The 19,236-nt window shown below is 41.8% G+C and overlaps 1 protein-coding gene across 1 annotated transcript in view; it reads left to right on the forward strand.

Annotated features, from left to right (window-relative positions):
- The window catches only part of MEI4 (meiotic double-stranded break formation protein 4), a 146,465-nt gene that overhangs the window by 13,973 nt on the left and 113,256 nt on the right, over positions 1-19,236 (forward strand). The gene's annotated exons all lie outside the window — the stretch shown is intronic.

A 19,236-nucleotide genomic window follows, 5' to 3' on the forward strand; every position in this document is an offset into this window, starting at 1 on the left:
GACATGTATAAGCCTAGGGATTATATTAATTTTAAGCGCATTTACCCTCTCAAACCACGTCAGCGTGTGGCCTCTCCATTTCTTCAAACTTTGTATTATCGAAAAAACATACAATGGACCGTTATTTAGATCATATAACTGTTTTACACCTGGCGTTATAAAGGTCCCAAGATACGATAGCGCGTATGTACGTATGGACCTCAGGGATACATGAATTGGCATGACTACTGACTTTTCAATATTTATTTTGAAATTTGATAATAAACAAAATTTCTCTATCTCCTTCATTAATTCCATCATGGATTCCTGAGGTGAGGAAAGGTACAGTAATAAATCATCTGCATACGCTGATATCTTATGTTCCGTAGATCCAATTTCTACCCCCTTGATCTTCCTATATCCCCTAATTATACATAAAAAGGGCTCCAGCACCAGAGCAAATAACAGTGGGGACAGGGGACACCCCTGCCTAGTCCCATTCCCTATCTCAAAATAGTCTGATAGTCTTCCGTTTACTTTTACCCTTGCTCTGGGATTTGCATACAATGCCATCATCCATCCCATCATCCTTTCTTTCAGACCCATCTCCCTCAGAACTCCGACCATGAACCTCCAGCCCACTCTGTCGAATGCTTTTTCTGCATCCATTGAGATTACTACACTCGACTTCTGGTTTGGTCCATTATAACATGGAGGGCACGAATGGTATTGTCCCTCGCCTCTTGACCCTTCATAAATCCTGTTTGGTCTAAATGGATCAATTAACTACGTGTTCCTGTAGCCTCAGGGCCAGTATTTTGGACAGAAGCTTCACGTCGGAGTTCAAGAGGGAGATGGGCCTGTAGCTGGAACAACTCTGGGATCTTTCCCTTCTTTTGGGAGAACTGTCACATGTGCCAGCAGAGCCTCTGCCGGCAAGGGTTTAGACTGAGACTTCATTGAAATATCTCCTAAGCAGAGCTAACAGGATTGGGGCAAACTTCCTATAATACAAATTTGTGAAACCGTCAGGTCCTGGACTTTTGCCCAGGCTTGACGCTAAAATCACTTCCTCCAGTTCTTCAATAGAGCTTTCTTTTTCCATCTTACTGTTCTAATCAAAAGTGAAAGTGAAAGGAAAATCCCCATTTTTGGGTTGTCCCTAGAAAGGCATTATAGAAGAAATCTTCAAGTACTGGTGACAACCAGGTGTTTCCTTAACTTTGGAGGGATTTCCTATCACTTTCTATTTTGGCTATGAGACAGAAAGGGAAAGGAAATATCCCCAGTGGTACATAGATCCCAAAAAATCCTGACAGGGTTTATGACCTCCTCCTTAGCCGTGTGCACACAATCGGATTTCTGATGGACTCAAATCGATGGATTTTTTTGTCAGATATCCCGATGAAGCTGACTTTCATCAGTCTTGCATACACACTATCAGACTAAATTCCGATTGTGCCAAAACACGGTGACGTAAAACACTACGACAAGCCCAAAAAATTAAGTTCAGTGCTTCTGAGCATGCGTCGACTTGATTCTGAGCATGCGTGGAATTTTCTCCAATGGAGTTCCACACAGACGATTGGAGATTGGAATTTCCTATCGTTTTTTTATACATAGGATACATTTAAAACATGTTCTATTTTTTTACACCAATGGAAAAAAAAACTGATGGGACCCACACATGATCGGTTTGTCCGATGAAAACAGTCCATCTGTCTTTTTTTATCGGACAAATCGATCGTGTGTACATGGCTTTACTCTATCCAAAATGGAAAAAAAATCAATTTTGCCTTTATGCCTCGTACACACGGCCGGACTTTGAGGAAAAAAAGTCTGACTGGCTTTTTTTCTCGGAAAGTACGGCCTTGTGTAGCCTCCATCGGACTTTTTTTGTCAATGCCAATGCCAATTTGAATGCCAATTACTCAGGCATGCAACACTTTTGATCATTTTTTTTCACACAAATAGAGCTTTATTTTCGTGGTATTTAATCACCTTTTTTTTTTTTTTTTTTTTTTTTTTTTTGCGACATAAGTGAAAAAAGGAGCAAAAATTTTGAAAGAAAAACACTTCTCTTTTAGTTTTTTATGATAACATTTCGCAAAGAAGTAATTTTTGTTCAAACAATTGGGCCAAAATTTATACTGCTATATATCTTTGGTAAAAATAACCCAAATAAGTGTATATTATTTGGTCTATGTGAATGTTAGAGTCTACAAGCTATGGTGCTAATCATTGAAAATTGATCACAACTGATGCACTGATGGCCTATTGCTGGTCATACACTATAAGAACAATCGTCCGAAAATCGTCCATTTGGCCAGTTCATTCGTTTTCCGGCCAGTTAATGGGCACAAAATCGGTAATGGTTGGGATGTTTTTGAGCTGAAAAAACAAAGGACAAGTTTGGAAATTTTCTGCCGAACTAATAATAAATTGAAAGGTTAATCTGTTTCCTGTTTGAACGTCAACAAAAAATGTATTCATTTATGTCCACTGAACGATTTATCGGTAATTACATGATGACACTATCATTTGCTCTCACAACCGAATGTTCGTTTTTCGAAAATGGATTTTGCAGATTTTTTGTATAGTGTATGGCCAGCATTACTCATTTCTTGAGGCCCTGAAATGTCAGGAAAGTACGTATGATCCCCAAATGACCCTCTTTTTGAAAAGTAGACAGTCTATAAGGTATTTAGTAAGAGGTATGGCAAGTTTTTTGAAGTTGTAATTTTTTCCCGAAAATTAAGAACTTTTTTATTTATTTATTTTTTACACAAAATTGTCATAATAACAAGTTATTTCTCACACACAGCATATGCATACTTCCAATTACACCCCAAAATATATTCTGCTACTCCCGAGTATGGCAATACCACATGTGTGTGACTTTTTCACAGCCTGGCCACATAGGTCCAACATGCAGGCAGCATCGTCGGGCGTTCTAAGAGCATAAATTACACATCCAATTTCCTAATGACCTATTACACTTTTAGAGGTTCTGGAGCACCCCAATGTATATTCTATGAGGCATTAGGAGTCTTTTGAACAGTTAATTTTTTTCCACAAGACTTCAAAAAACGTGGAAAGAAAATTAAAACCTTTTTTTTTTTTTTACACAAAGTGGTCATTTTATAAGATATTTCGAGCAAAAATGACACCCTAAAATACATTCTGCTACTCCTCCTGAGTATGACGATACCACATGTGTGAGACTTTTACACAGGCTGGCCACATACAGAGGCCCAACATTGAAGTAGTACCTTCAGGTGTTCTAGGAGCATAAATTACTAATTTCATTCCTACCTATCATATTTTTGAAGGTACTCAGGTACTCTGATGGACTGGTGACAGGTACTCTGGTACTCTGATGAAATGGTGACAGGTAATCGGGTACTCTGATGGGCTGGTGACAGGCACTTCGATGGGCTGGTGACAGGTACTCTAATGGGCTGGTGACAGGTACTTTGATGGGCTGGTGACAGGTCCTCTTTATTACTGGGGGAGCAAACAGTGTGATTGGTGTGCACTGTAGGTGGTAACAAGCTGTTACCATAATCTCCTCCTCACACAAGATCGGTTTGTGAGGAGGAGAACCGGGTAACAGCTCGTTACCATGGTTTGTTTACATTCTGTGACTGGCTGTGATTGGACACAGCCGGTCACATAGTAGAGAGACATTTTTATTGGCTCTTAACACTGATCGGGGATGGGCTGTGTCTCGATCGACATGCGTCATCCCTAATCACCGTGCTGCGGGGGCCTGCAGTAGAGGCGAGAAGCGGCGGATGTCATATGATGTCCACCCGGGATAGGAGAGTGTTCCTGCCGGCGTCATTTTACTATGGCCTGGTATGAAACTGGTTAACCACTTTACGTCCGGCCTATAGCAAAATAACAGCCGGGTGGTGGTTCAGTTATCCTGACTGGACGTCATATGACGTCAAGCAGGATAACAGCCACCGTGCGCCCTTGGGGACGCGCATTGCGGCGATCGGTGGTGCGGTGTGTCATTCCGACGGAGGCTCTTTACCACGTGATCAGCCATGTCCAATCATGGCTAATCACAATGTAAACAGGAAGAGCCGCTGATCGGCTTTTCTTCACTCGCGTCTGACAGACGTAAGTAGAGGATAGCCGATCAGCGACTCTCCTGACAGGGGGGTCTGCGCTGATTGTTTATCAGCGCAGCCCCCCCACGGATGCCCACACTGGACCACCAGGGAAGGCAGCCCCCAACATGTGGATGGCCAGGTATGTACCCCATGGCCATCCACATATGAAAAAACATGCACAATAGATGCCAATCAGTGCCCACAAATGGGCACTGACTGGCAACATTATAGTCTAGATCAAACAAGTGATGCCAAACAATGCCACCCATCAGTGTCAATCAATGCCACCTTTCAGTGTCCATCCATACCATCAGTGCCCACCTATCAGTGCCCATCCGTGCCACCCATAAGTACCCATCAGTGCCACCTATATGTGCCAGTCAGTGCAGCCTATGAGTGCCAATCAGTGCCGCCTAAGAGAGCCCATCAGTGCAGCATACCAGTGCCGCCTATCAGTGACCATCATCAGTGCCACCTCATCGGTGCCGCCTTATCAGTGCCTGTCAGTGCAGCCATATCAGTGCCCATCATTGAATAAGAAAACGTACTTATTTACAAAAAAAATACAGAAACAAAGAAAACATTTATTTTTCTAAATTTTCGGTCTCATTTTTTTTATTTGTTGCGTAAAAAATAAATATCGCAGAGGTTATCAAATACTACCAAAATAAAGCTCTATTTGTGGGAACAAAATTATAAAAAATTTGTTTGGGTACAATGTAGTATGACCGCGCAATTGTCATTCAAATTGCAACAGCACTGAAAGTTGAAAATTGGCTTGGGCAGGAAGGTGTATAAGTGCCTGGTATTAAAGTAGTTAAAAATGTTTCTTCATTAGTATCACAAGGCAAATGTGGGAATACTGTATATTTATTCCAACACTGAAAACTGAATCTGAGTTATGAACAGAAGGACATTCGCTATTGCATGTTGTTTTGAATTGCTCCAGTTTCTGAATAACTTTAGGAGTAACTGAAGGTCATGCTTTCTATTAAAAGTAATTTCACTTACAGAGTTTTTAGTATTCCCAGTAAAAAGTACAGATTCTCAGCAATGAAGTTTGAAAGGTACATTTTCAAAAGAAAGGACAGAATAAAATTCTGAGTATGGTTCAGTATGAATCCTTTCAATCAGTTATCTAAAAATTATCAAAAAAACAGCACGTCGTTCTAAAAGCTTTGGAGTGTTTTACATTTTTATGCCTGTCTTTGACCTGTTGTTAACACAGTAACAAATGTTTTGTATTAGCAAGGAATGTATTTTGTTCGATATTTTGAATGTGTGTTAGGGAAGTATACATGGCGCGTAAGGGGTTAAACATAGGGCTAGGTCTAAACAGAAAATGACAAAAAAGTCCAATATGGAGTCCAAGATGAAAACTCCTATGATCTGCTTAAAACTTGTGGCTGCAATCCCAAGATTGAAAGAGTGAAGACTCTATGATTAAATAACAAAACAAATAGGGGAATCGCCATCTAAGACCCGGTTCACACTGGGGCGACACGACAGGCGGCTCAGCCGCCTGACGTGTCGCGTCCCATTCAATGCAATGGAACCGTTCTAATAGGAGCGACGCAAGTACTCCTATTAGAAAAAGGTTCCTGTACGACTTCGGGGGCGGCTCGGGGCGACCTGCATTGACTTCTATACAGAAGTCGTTTTGCAAATCGCCTCTGAAGTCGTCCTCAGGACAACTTGCAGAGTCGCCCCCGAAGTCTAAAGCAAATTGCAGTGTTTTACATCTGAGTTGCCAATTTGTGCGCTTAAAAAAAAATTGCAGGTTTAGCGCTTCCCCCTTCTCTGCTTTGAATGTGTGTGAAAAAAGCAAATATTTTAAACCAAGAAGCAAAGTGGAGAATATGAATTCACCATCATTAATACAGATAATAAGATAATTACATACATTGTTGATGTTTAATCAATAATGAACTGGCATTTATATGTAAATAAACAATGCATCAAACACTGTAATGAAACTAACCTGAAAAATTACAACAGCATTAAAGGATCAAAGCTTAAGGTGATTCAAACAGAAAGGTCCTTTGTCTTATTACGTTTTACGATCAATACCCATTTGAAATCTTTCAAGAAAAAAACAACAATAACAATGTAGCTTTTTAATGTACATGGTACAGGAATGTCTAAAATATATCTACCCTAATTGAACAGTATGAGACACTGCTGGAGGGTTGCTTAGACAAAGTAGGCAGAGCCAAACTCGTCAGTGCTGCAATGGCGAAGAGACAGGAAAATACATTTATGCTAGGTATTATAAAACCAGTTTTCCATAATCTCATGAGCTAGAAGACAGATGACAAAAGAAAAAGAATGAAATATAAAACCTTGGGAGCCATACTCAGACCCCAAGCCTGTAATATTGCTTTAGGTACTGGACTCTGCATCAGCACTCACCTTGGCACTTTGGGCAAAACATGTAGTTAGCTGCAGGATGCTTGGGCAAAGGGCTGTGGTCCATCCCTATGGAACCCAAACAATGAAGACCCCTTTGGGGGTATGCCTACCATGACAGGAAAAGCCTGGACCCTTTATAAGGTTCAGTGTTGTGGACAGGTAAGCCAGGGTCACCCTATGTCTTTGACCATGGAAGATTGGGACTTTAAATGAGATGCGATTATAGCAATATGCGATTAAGTATAAATATAGAAAATAAAAAATTGTTTCCATAATGACCAGGCTCAAAAATACCAGCCCAAGAAGCACTAAACCAAATTAATCTGTCTAACTGTACGTAATTAAAACAGAGGTTTAGTTGCAGGAATTTGCAAATACCTGGGAAGCTGCAGGCCAAGCGTCACGGCACTCTGTGTAACTGCAGTCCTAACTATAATTTTTAAGGCCTCCAAAGGAGGAGCACAGGTGTGCCAATCAATAGACAGGGAGCAGATGGCAACCTAGACCTGCCCCTATCTATAGTTAATCGCATATAGCTATAATCGCATCTCATTTAAAGTCCCAATCTTCCATTTCCGGTCTAAGCCACGTGCCTCATACAAAGTCCCAACTCCATTTTATATTTTTTTTATATCTTTGACCATTACTGCAAAAACCGGAGCTGTACTTGAAATGCAGTCACTTTATAGTGTAAACGTTTCAATCTTAGTACTAAAATTCAACCACTTGGGGCTTAGCTTCAGGTGGATGATCAGGTGTTTCCGTAGGTCACACACTTTTCTACCAAGGTTTCTCCATTTTCCTTCTCAGACACTCTTTCCCTATATTCCGCATCCTACTCTCTGAGTACCAAACTGGAGAATACCCTCACCTGTAGCTTTGATGGAAATAAGGTGAAAGGGAGCCATGGCAAAAAATTCAGGCAGTCACTCTATCGAAGGCTCGCACAGCACTCAATCCATGAAATTATGATGCTTGCGTATGCCTGCGTGTGATACGCTTACTTCTGCTGTGCGAAACAGCCCCCAGCATTTTCCCTCTTTATCTCACCAAGTCACCATGCACATTTAGATAAAAATAGATCTGCCATATCAAAAAAGTAATTACCAGTTCACCCGAAAAAGAAAAAAAAAGAATGGGCAATTTATGATAAATGGGTCAATCCACAAAAGATGAAATATTTTCTTCCCTCATTCCCTTCATTGCCACAGGGCGGCTCTCCTGTGCAGGATCACACAGATAGATAGATAGATAGATAGATAGATAGATAGATAGATAGATCTACAGTTTTGTTCAAAATTATTCAACCCCCCAATGCTGTAAAGGGTTTTAGGGAATTTAGTGTACATTTGTAATTGTATTCAGAATGAAATCCTACAAGGACTTCTTAACCACTTCCATACCATGCACCTTCCCGCCCAAGCCAATTTTCAGCTTTCAGCACTGTCGCACTTTGAATGGCAATTGCGCGGTTGTGCGACGTGGCTCCCAAACAAAATTGGCGTCCTTTTTTCCCCACAAATAGAGCTTTCTTTTGGTGGTATTTGATCACCTCTGCGATTTTTTTTTTTTTTTTTTTGCGCAACAACTACAAAAAAATTACGTTTTAATTTTTTTCTCTTAATTTTTTTGTAAATAAGTAAGTTTTCTCTTTCAATCACGGGCACTGATGGGCACCGATGAGATGGCACTGATGGACATCGATGAGGTAGTACTGACGGGCACAGATGAGGTGGCACTGATTGGCGGCGCTGGTATGAGGCACTGATGGGCACACATAGGCGGCACTGATGGGCACACATAGGCGGCACTGATGGGCACACATAGGCGGCACTGATGGGCACTCATGGGCGGCACTGGGCACTCATAGGCGGCACAGATGGGCACTCATGGGCGGCACTTATGGGTGGCACTGATGGATACTTATGGGTGGCACAGATGGGCACTGATAGGTGGGCACTGGGCATGGATGGGCACTGTGGGGTGGCACTGATGGACACTGTGGGGTGGCACTGATGGACACTTGGGGTGGCACTGATGGACATTGTGAGGCAGCACTGATCTACCCATGTTGCCAGTCAGTGCCCATTTGTGGGCTTCCCTGGTGGTCCAGTGTGGCGATCCGAGGGGGGCTGCGCTGATAAACAATCAGTGCGAACCCCCCTGTCAGGAGAGCCGCCGATCGGCTCTCCTATACTCGCGTCTGTCAGACGCGAGTGAGGAAGAGCCATCAACGGCTCTTCCTGTTTACATTGTGATCAGCCGTGATTGGACACGGCTGATCACGTGGTAAAGAGTCTCCGCCGGAGGCTCTTTACCGAGATCGGAGATGCAGGGTGTCCATGGACGTCCTGTCAGGATTTCAGAACCACTTCCCGGACGTAAATCGGCCATAGGCCGGGCGGGAAGTGGTTAAAGAACCATATGCAACTAAAATGACATCAATTGGTTTTGTAATACAGTAGTCAATGTTTCTTTTGTGAATTCTTCATTTACACAATTCTTCAACTCCTTATAGACTACCACTCTGAAAACACTTCAATGAACCTCTGTTCTTCAATCAGGTATTGAAAACACCTGTGGATGTCAGGGAGCAGCAATAACGCCTAATAAGCACCAATTAGGCAGCTTTAAAATGACTGTGATACTCAGTTCCTTCTAGACATTTACTGGTGTGGTTACAAACATGGTGAAGTCAAGAGAATGGTCCAGGAAGACAAGAGAAGAGGTGATTACTCTTCACAGGAAGGGCAATGGCTATAAGAAGATTGCAAAGATGTTAAACATACCAAGAGACACCATAGGAAGCATCATTCGCAAATTCAAGGCAAAGGGCACTGTTGAAACGCTACCTGGTCGTGGCAGAAAGAAGATGCTGACTTCGACTGCTTTGCGCTACCTGAAGCGTAGAGTGGAGAAAAGTCCCTGTGTGACTGCTGAGGAACTGAGAAAAGATTTGTCAGATGTGGGTACTGAAGTTTCTGCTCAGAGCTCAGACAATACGGCGCACACTGCGTAATGAAGGCCTCCATGCCAGAACTCCCAGGCGCACCCCCTTGCTGTCTCCAAAGAATAAGAAGAGTCGACTGCAGTATGCCAAAAGTCATGTGGACAAACCACAGAAGTTTTGGGATTGTGTTCTGTGGACTGATGAAACAAAATTAGAATTGTTTGGGCCCATGGATCAACACTATGTTTGGAGGAGGAAGAACAAGGCCTATGATGAAAAGAACACCTTGCCTACTGTGAAGCATGGCGGGGGGTCAATCATGTTTTGGGGCTGTTTTGCTTCTGCAGGTACAGGGAAGCTTCAGCGTGTGCAAGGTACCATGAATTCTCTTCAATACCAGGAGATATTGGATGACAATAAGATGCAGTCCGTCACAAACCTGAGGCTTGGGAGACATTGGGCCTTTCAACAGGACAATGATCCCAAGCATACCTCCAAGTCCACTAGAGCATGGTTGCAGATTAAAGGCTGGAACATTTTGGAGTGGCCATCGCAGTCACCAGACTTAAATCCGATTGAGAACCTCTGATGGGACTTAAAGAAGCAGTTGCAGTGCGCAAGCCTAAGAATGTGACTGAACTGGAAGCTTTTGCCCATGACGAATGGGCGAAGATACCCGTAGATCGCTGCAAGACACTTGTGTCAAACTATGCTTCACGTTTAAAAGCTGTTATAACTGTAAAAGGATGTTGTACTAAGATTAAATGTCACTTGGGGGTTGAATAAAACTGATAATGATGTGAGCACAGAAAAGACATTTGTCGTTATTTCATTATAAATGTTATGTTTTATATATATATATATAATTCTGCACTTCTGCCTGCCTGCACTTCTGCGATGCATACTAGCCCATCATTTATTACCTTTGCAGGGAAACAAAGAGGAAGTAAACCCATTAGGGTTTACTTCCTCTTTAACCAGTTGCCTACCTTCGGGGTCCTACAAACAGGACATGTCTTGTACACCCTGCTCTTTCTTATCTTTTCTAATCTCCTTCTGCTCAGCTACTGTGCTCCCTATGACTGGGAGCTAGTCAGAAGCCTTCCTCACTGAATGATCACTCTCTTACAATCTCAGTGAGAATTCAATATAAAATTTTAAGCCAAAACAACAACAAACAAGTAACATAGTAGCTATCTTATCTCCTGCACTCCCTGTCAGACAGATTTGTGAGTGAGAGAGTTGCAGTTGACAGAGGAAAGAATTTATTGTGTGCACAGGGAACTAACTCTTAATTTACCAGGATATGCTCCTTTTTTTCTTTACTACTTAACCCTTTAATTTTAAGCTGTATAATCAGTATTTAACAGTTTCATCTTCTGTTCCATGTTTATTTTTAATTACGGTATTTGCTGGAAATTTTGTTTTATAAAGCATACAGTATAAACATTGTCATCTTTAAGGATTTACTGTTAAAAATATGTGGTATAGGGTATATCTGTTTTATTTTAACTCAGTAAGAACTATAAATTACTAATGCTTTATGGAAAACATGAAATGTATGCAAAAAATAAAAATAAAAAATTGTTATTTCTTTTGTAAATAACTTTTAATATGCTTTGTACCAAAAATTGAATTGTAATGTTGCAGTAAATAGAACAAGCAGCGTAATAAAATGTATGTTTTCCTCACATTAATGGTACTTCATAATATTACTTATCAAACTTGAAAAAATAAATTTTTCTTTCCAGATTTTTACTCTTTTTTTTTTTTTTCTTCCCCTTTAAAATGAAAATTTAAGAAATTCTCAGAGGACTTTATGGCCATGAGAATACTCTGTTTGTCCCTCAAAAAACAATATATGTATACATTTTTTATCATAAGTAATTACAAAGTTATAGACTTATAAACAGACGTCCGAGATGAAGCTACGCCACTGAGCCAGGCGAAACGCTTTGACGTCATCACCCGGCGCGGTCACGTGATGCAACTTACGAGTGCACCGGACGGAGGAGATTCTAGCGTCGGCTATACACGCTGACGCTCCAAATGAATGACTGAACGAGGAGGACGGCCGTGCAAACACATAGGCACATATAGCTCTGCGGGTCACTTACGCAGGATCTGCAACACTCATGGACAACGGACACAGAGGAATTACTATTCTACCCCACTCAAAGAACTATGCAAGGAGCAGTTCATTGTAACTCATAAGTGCGGATGATCCAGCTGAACAGCAGGAGCTGACAACCATGTGGTAACGTACACGCAACAATACTGTGAAACGTATCAATAAGTAATCCACTGGTCAACCTAAACAGCTGTGATTAATGGTGTCCTGTCCCAAATTCCTAAATGTGATGCATAGCCTATACTTCAGTCTTGCACAACAAATGAAGTGTTCCTGCTAAACCTTAATCAAATCGCTCTGTTCATGCATGATTATTGAATCCCAAGTTGATTGAATTTTATACATTGATACTAATCAACAGATTCATTTGAACTTTGCTTCTATCACCAACTAATATGATTAGTACTACTAACCTGCTGTGCTTAAGTGTCCTCCTTCTGACTAACCAACTAATATCAGGACTATCGTCAAACTTTCTGTACGGAACATACCGAAACATTTTTTATTTTTTATTTTTCCTTTTTTCACTTTTTTGAATATTCACATGAATATTTGACCCCACAGAAAGCTTACATTAGTTTGGTTCATTCCGCTCCCCAATCTCCCCCTCCCCAAATTCTTTCCACTCGCACGGTGTCCAGCCAGTTAAGTAGCCAGCACCTATTGGTCTATTTAGAGGGGATCATCAGGGATAGTATTTATTCCCCAGATGAATCAATTGCCTCAACTTACTACCATCAATTAAACTTTTGAAATTCGTGCTGACATTATTACAGGCTGAACACACTATTGTCCGGACCGTGCGGTTTTATATGTCTGTGTCTTATTTGTTTGTCCTGTTTGTGAACTACTTAGAAGGTAATCATTTGTTTATATTAGATTAACCTTGTTTCCATATAGTTCCCCTATTGCTGTACTTTCTCTTAATATTTTATCTTTTGATACTATCAATAAATAATTTTGTATCACAATAATTATCAATCATTCATTGTTGCCTAAAGTAAACCCTTTTGGCACCTCTGACGGCCACACCTCCACCTCCCCTTTTTCCTTTTTCTTTTTTATAAACAGACATATAGCAGAAATGTTAAATATGGGGGGTTATTTAAAGAAATCGGTATACATACTTTATTTTTATTTTTTAAGCCGATCCAACTAAATCCCACGCTGAGCTGTCAGCTGTGGCTTTGCTGTGGAGGCGAGTGCAAAGGAGGCAGTTGACAATAGAAGCCCCATAGAAAGTCTATGGGTGACATCACTCCCCATTCATTTCCCAGCCATTGTCAGCTTTGTCCTTTGCAGAGCTTGCCTTCTACTTTAACCACTTGCCGACCGCCGCACGTCGATGTACGTCGGCAGAATGGTACGGGCAGGCAAATTGGCGTACAGGTACGTCCATTTAAATCTGCCGCCCAGCGGGCGCGCCCACATGCCGCGTGCCTCTCGAGTGCGACCGCGGGTCCTGGGAACTCGATGTTCCCGGGAGTCCCGCGTCTGCGGTCGGCAAGAGCAGAACGGGGGAATGCCTTTGTAAACAAGTCATTCCCCTATTCTGCCTAGTGACACTGTCACTGATGACCGTTCCGCGTGATCGGGAACGGTCATCAGTGACGTGTCACGTGTAGCCACACCCCCAGACAGTAAGAATCACTTCTTAAGGAACACTTAAGCCCTGCAGCACCACCTAGTGGTTAACCCCTTCATTACCAGTGTAATTTTTACAGTAACCAGTGCATTTTTATAACTAATCGCTGTAAAAATGACATTTGTCCCAAAATGGTGTCTAACGTGTACGCCAAAACTAATAAAAATGCCATAAAACAGTCCCCTATTTTGTAGAAGCTATAACTTTTGTGCAAACCAATTAATAAACGCTTATATTTATTATAGCAAAAAGTAATAGATATTGCATTTTTCAAAATTGTCGCTCTATTTTTGTTTATAGCGCAAAAAAATAAAAATTGCAGAGGTGATCAAATACCACTAAAAGAAAGCTCTATTTGTGGGGAAAAAAGGACGTCAATTTTGTTTGGGAGCCACATCGCACGGCCGCGCACATGTCAGTTAAAGCGACGCAGTGCCGAATCGCAAAAAGTGTCCCGGTCTTCAACCACCAAAATGGTCCAGGGCTTAAGCGCTTAACCTTGTCTCTAAGCTCTTAATGCAAGCTAAAAAAGAACATGTCTCTTGAAGAGTGCTACTGTATAGGATAAATCCTATGAACATACCTGTCTGTGGTGACAGTGTGTGTTACAGATGTTTTACTTTTTACAGTTGTTCTTGGTAATAGTGTGAAGAGTTGATAGGCCCAAAAGCTATCTGGTGGCAATTTGGAGTTTGAAGGGTAAGGGTTAATTGCTTAATTAGCCCAGAGACAATCACTCTCAGGCTGCTGGCACATAGATTGAGTCCTGCAAGCTGGAAAATATTTGTGCAGGATGCAGCTGAGAGTGACATTGTTACGTAAGTGACAACGTGGTGTGAGATTGGCCATGAGTTAGGGAGGAGGGCAGGGATCTGATACACACGTTCGTCACAACTTTGATAGACTTTTGTTTTAAGAAGTTGAAAGCCACAGTAAAATCAGCAGTGCAAAAGCTGCACCAGACTGAATGGAGGCTAAAGATATTTTTTTTTTTAACAGCACGTCATGCTTACCTGCTCTGCTCAATAGTATTGTGTAGAGCGGCCCCACTGCTTCCTCTGTGAACAGAGAGACAGGAGATGGCCGCTGCAGACAGGCACAGTACTGGATCAAGATATATGCAGGAATGTGAGGGAGCAATACAGTTACTGTGACATTTTTACTTTAACCAGTTCTGGACAGCCCATCCCATATATACTGCGGCAGGGTGGCACGGCTGCGCAAAACCACGTACAGGTATGTGATTTTGTGCACGAGATCCATGGGCCACCACCGGAGCACCGCTCCCGTTGTGATTGGACATAGCGGGAGCCAATCGTCAGGTCCGGTGGCTGCGATGGTCGACGGGATCCAATGATCGTTCGGAAGAAAGAAACAACAGCGGTCTGCCTATGTAAACAAGGCAGACTGCTGTTCTGTCAGAGTGTAAAAGAGAGATTTTGCATTTCAGCTGAGCTGAAACATGGATCTCTCCTTTCCTCAAATGTATCCACCCCCCACACAGTAAGAAATCACTCATCGGTAACACGCTTAACCCCTTGATCACCCCTGGATTTAACCCCTTCGCTGTCAGTGTCATTTATACAGTGTCAGTGCATTTTTTATTTAGCACTGATCACTATAGTGGTGTCACTGGTCCCCAAGAAATGTCACTTGGTGTCAGATTTGTCTGCCACAATGTCATAGTCCCACTAAAAATCGTCCATACAGTAAATCTATCTCATAGTTTGTAGACACTTTAACTTTTGCACAAACCAATCCATTTACGCTTATTGGGATTTTTTTTACCAAAAATAAGTAGCAGAAAAAAAAATATTGAGCTAAATTGATAAAGAAATTTAAATTTTTTATTTTTTATTGGGAAAGTTTTATGGTAGAAAGTAAAAAATATTGTTTTTGTTTTTGTTTTTTTCGTTTATTGTGCAAAAAATAAAAACTGCAGAGCTGATCATTGTCAAAGAGGTGACAGGGGAGATCCCTCCCCTGTCACCATTTTTCTCTTGGTGTCAGAAAAACTTACATATGTATGTCGTTAAAAAAAAAAGTTTATCATTTATATTCTATAATATAGGTGTTTCAATTAGCCATTGAGGCATTGTAAAGTGAATAATGCTCCAGTTGCTAAATTTGATATGGGCATCTAGACTTCAGTGATATAAGGTCATGCATTGCTTAAGACCCCTTTCACGCTGAAGGTGCTTTTCAGGCATTTTAGCGCTAAAAATAGCACCTGCAAAACGCCTCTCAAGCCTCCCTAGTGTGAAAGCCTGAGTGCTTTCACACATTGGGACGGTGCACTTGAAGGACGGGAAAAAAAGTTCTGCAAGCAGCATCTTTGGGGCAGTTTAGGAGTGGTGTAAAACTCCCTGCCCATTTAAATGAATGGGCAGCGCTGCCAACAAGCCTGCAAAGCACTTCGGCAACACTGGCGCTTGTAACCCTTTGGTTGGCCACTAGTGGAGGTTTAAAGCGCCACACTTGGCAGCCGAAAAGCTAAAACAATGGTAAAGCGCCGCTAAAACTAGCAGCGCTTTACCGCTAACGTGAGTGAGAAACTTATATAGCGCAACACATGCGAACTGAATCGCCTCTGGGCACTTAGTATCCTTTTCCTACTGTACTTTTGCCCTCAGAAAAGATGGGTTTTGAGTTTTTTTCTGAAGGCCAGGTGATTCACCTCCAACCGGATGCTGGTTGGTAGAGCGTTCCATAGTCTAGGTCCTTGGATTCCAAATTTGCGTTCTCCTTTGGACTTGTATCTGGCTTTGGGTATATGGAGTAGATTTTGGTTGGTGGATCGCAGAACGCGATTGAGGTTTTGACATTTTAATTTTTCGCATAGATATTGGGGGGCATTTCCTTGAACACACTTATGTGTCAGACAGAATGCCTTAAAAGTGATTCTGTCTTTTACTGGCAACCAATGAAGGGATCTCAGTGAAGGTGAGATTGATACCCATGTTTTTTTCCCAGTCACGAGTCGAGCAGCCGTATTTTCAACGACTTGCAGACCAGTGATTTGGTATTTTGGGAGTCCGAGGTAGAGGGCATTTGCATAGTTGAGTCTGGAGTTGATAATTGTACCCACCACGACTGCTATGTCTTTCGGGATAAAGGGAATGAGTCTACATCGTAGTAGGCGCAGCAGATGATGCGATCCGCTGACTACTGACCCTATTTGTGCATATATTGTCATGTGGGTGTCAAAAATGACTCAGAGACTTATGACTTTGGTGCTAGGGGTGATGGTCCATATTGGTGCGGGAAGTCTCTTTTGGTTGGCGTGAAACAGGAGAAGTTCTGTTTTTGAGCCGTTTAGTTTAAGGTAACTCTCCGTCATCCAATTTTCTATCAAAGTCAGACATTTCTCTAGTCCGAGATAATGATCCTTATTGTTGCAGATGCGAAAATATAGTTGCGTGTCATGCGCGTAGGAGTGGCAGAGTAACTTCTGGTTACTGATGATTTCAAAAAGAGGGCGGACATAGATATTGAATAGTATGGGCGACAAGGGGGATCCCTGAGGGATTCCGCATGACACTGTGCGTTTTTCAGAAGTGAAAAGACCCAGTTTCACTATTTGAGATCGGTTTTCCAAGAAGGAGGAGAACCAGGGTAAATCCGAGACAGTGACTCTAGCTACTTCAGCTAGGCGAGTCAGCAATAATTTGCGGTCTACAGTATCAAATGCTGCGCTTAGGTTCAACAGTATCAGAAGACAAGATTCTACTTTGTCTGCTGCTTCGAGAGCGTCATCCCATATTTTGAAAAGTGCTGTTTCAGTTCCGTGACCAGGCCGGAAACCCAATTGGAATAGATCGAGTAATTTGTGGGTGTCTAAATGCTGTTGTAGCTGTTGTACAACTTCTTTCTCCATAACCTTGGAGAAGACATTTAGGGCTGTTATGGGTCGACGATTGTTTGGGTCTTTGGGGTCAAGGGTGTTTTTTTTTAGAATTGGTTTAATTATGCCTTGTTTCAGCAAGGTTGGCTCCATGCCTTCCTTGAATGACTGGTTTATGAGGTACGTGATCGCCGGTGCCACAATATCGGCACATTCCTTCAGCAGTTTGGTGGGGATAATATCATTAGGCACTGTGCTGTCTCGCAGAGTACTAATGATTTTTTTAGCGGTGTCGATGGAGATGGGGTTAAGAGTGAATTTAGTTGATTGCGGCATATTTGTGTGGATATTAGCTTCTTGGTTTAAAGGGGAGTCGATGGGGGATCTATTTTGCTGAATAATTTCACAGATTTTTTTCAATTTTGTTAATGAAGTAATCCGATAATTTGTTGCAAAATTCGTGGTGTGGCCCCAGTGTGAAAGGGGTCTTAGAGAAATGTTGACCAGCTTGAGATCTTTGTTACTAGGAGGACTGTCACACTAAACATACCGCTACTGCAGATTTAAACCATAGTGGTTTAATGTCCGGCAGCTATTAGTTCTGACTACACTGAGGCAGCAGTAGGAGTGGTGTTGTGCGAAATTCAGTGCATCACATATCTCTTTTTTCTTTTCTTTTTATTTCTACAAACTTTATCTGAAATGTACAAAAGGGACACTTTATTTGTGTCACTGTACAGCAGCATGGTGCGCTGTGCTGCTGTACAGTGAGATATGATCCTGTCCAGTAAATTGCGATAAAATGCAGGATTTGCTCTAGATGTAGGATTGGTTCTCCTAATTGATTCTTGTTAATAAATGTACTGTTTGTATATTTAAGCAAAACCTCATCCTTTACAAAGTATTGATACATTACGTTTAGTTTTTTCTTTACTTTTTTTTATCGAGTAGAATCAGTTCAGTTGCCTGGCTGTTATTCTGCCCCTCAATACAAAGTAGTTGGTGAAAACAAAATAAGTTAAAGGGGTTGTAAAGCTTCCCGTTTTTTCACCTTAATGCATGCTATGGAAAAACATCCGATGTTTACAAGCCTCCCAGCCCCCCTGTTTACTTACCCGAGCCCTCGAAAGTCCTGCGTTGTGAACATGCTGGCTTCTCGGCGTGGTCTTCTCGGCTGTTCTCGGCTCTTCATTGGATGATTGATAACAGAGCAGCCATTGGCTCCCGCAACTGTCAATCAAATCAATGACGCAGCATGCCGGGGGTGGGGCCGATTGATACACTTGGCGGCTATGACCGCTCACTGTATCACGGGAGTGTGCCCGCAAGCTAACCCCCTTGGGAGAGCACTTCCCAGAAAGGGGGTTAGCTCTTGCGGGGAGAAGCCGAGACAGCCGCCGAGGGACCCCAGAAGATGAGGATCGGGGCCACTCTGTGCAAAACAAACTGCACAGTGGAGGTAAGTATGACATGTATGTTATTTAAAAAATAAATAAATAACTTTTACTAACCCTTTTAATGATAAAATGCCTTTTTATATATAGAATGTTTTTGTAGCTGGAAGTTTAACCTATGATTATTATAACATGAGGTGTTGCGCTTATATTAACTTTGTTACTGTGGGTACAATAGTGCCAATAGATACCTGGTACACACCCTAATTAATCAGGAGGTATCAATCAATGTGCTAGATTAATGAAGGAAAAACAACAAAATAAGAGTTCAAGATGCACACTAACGTGTTCCTAAATATAAAACAATAGTGTTCCACTAGTTGGCAGCATGAAAAAAATTCCAGTGCAAGAAAACTCCACATTAGCTTTGTATAGAATGAGGGAACTAGTCCTTTGCTGTGCTTAATTCAATTCACTTCACCCCCTCAATCTTCTATTCATTCAGGGTAAGACAGCTCATGCCAGGAGAGAAAAGAAACAGCCATAGTGCAAAACGTATAAATAAATGTAAATAAACTTAGCAATGCAGCGATTGCACTCACGAAACGCCAGATCAAAAGAAAGCTCAGCTTCAATTCAAACAGATGCCGCTCAGTGTTTGCGATCTCCTCAAGCAGACGGATCTCCCGTCGATCACGTCACTAGGCTCCTCCCCTCCTGATACCTCCTGATTAATTAGGGTGTGTACCAGGTATCT

Source organism: Rana temporaria, chromosome 4 (assembly GCF_905171775.1).
Source record: "Rana temporaria chromosome 4, aRanTem1.1, whole genome shotgun sequence".
Lineage (NCBI taxonomy): Eukaryota > Metazoa > Chordata > Amphibia > Anura > Ranidae > Rana > Rana temporaria.